Source organism: Calidris pugnax, unplaced genomic scaffold (genome assembly GCF_001431845.1).
Source record: "Calidris pugnax isolate Ruff unplaced genomic scaffold, ASM143184v1 scaffold192, whole genome shotgun sequence".
NCBI classification, from domain to species: domain Eukaryota; kingdom Metazoa; phylum Chordata; class Aves; order Charadriiformes; family Scolopacidae; genus Calidris; species Calidris pugnax.
The window spans coordinates 233149-234392 of record NW_015090919.1 but is presented as its reverse complement, the minus strand read 5'-3'; positions in this window follow the sequence as shown (position 1 = coordinate 234392).

The following is a 1244-nucleotide window of genomic DNA, read 5'->3' as shown; positions in this document are numbered from 1 at the left end:
GATTCACTGTGGTTCTTCTAGCAGAGCCAAGATCCCATGGCCACAAGATCCCACGGCTCTGCGCTGGGGTTCCCTCCAGGCGAGGCAGCAAGGCCTGTTACGAGTTCTGCAGGAAAAGGCAGGGCTGGATTTGTGAGTTGAATCTGAGGGAGCTTTTTCTGCCTAACAAGGGTGGATAGGCACCACGTGTGTGGAAGGACCCATACCCATTTGTACACTGGGCAGGCAGGGAATGCAACCATGGCAGGGTGGGATTTTGTGGGAATGGAAGCAGAGCAAGGAGGTTTTGAAACCCCAAGCCTTTGCCCAAGGAGGAGCTGTGTCAAGTCACATAAAAAAGGAAACAAGGTGTGAAACAGAAGCATTGACAACTCTCAGGGATTCTTCCTGACCTGAATGTTACATCTGGATGGGGTCCAGCTCCCCTGACTCCAGTCACACATGGGGAGGTGGCTGTGTCTGAGCAGCTGTCTGTCTTCTCGTCTCCTTCTGCCCATCTCGTCTCCTTCTGCCCATCCATGCTACAACTGCAGGCAGGGTGTCACAGAGACCAGCCAATGGCAGGGACAAGGAGTTAGCGCCACACTGCCCAGCCGCAAGAGGGTACTCAATATACTGGGGGCTCAAGGGCAGGAGTGTAGGACGTTGCACTGACCCCGCTCTCACCAGCCTGTGACCCCGGCACGTGCCGCAGAGGCTGCCTTTGCTTTGTGCCTCCTGACACTCCGTGCCTGGCCCAGCCTCAGCCTTTGGGTTTTTGTCACCGCTGCCAGTGCTGTGTGCCCGATGGGCAGCTGGACTTGGGCCAGGGGCCCTGTCACTGCAGCAGGCATCAGAGCTGGGGTGGGATCTACACCTCCCCACCGCCCCTTCCCACTGTGCTGAAGGGACCCCATGAGCTTCCCCACACCTCTGCAAGCATGGGTGCAAGAAGGGGTGTGAGACTTCCCTGGGTGGGAAGGTTCCGGCATCCCTGGGGTCCCTGCCACGTACAGCCCAGCAGCCAAACAGCATCTCCCACCCGCTGGCACAGCTCACTGTGGAACGGCCACGGGGGAGACCTCACTGGCCAAAGGCAACCCGACTGGCCGGGCAGGGCAAGAGGCGAGTTCTGGACAAGCACCGGGCAAACTCCGGGCGAGCTGTGTGCGGCGCACCAGGCAGGGCACGGGGCGAGCCGCGGGCGGGCCCCCGGGGTGCAGCAGGGTCCCGCGGGCCGCGGCAGGAGCCGGACTCGAGCAGCG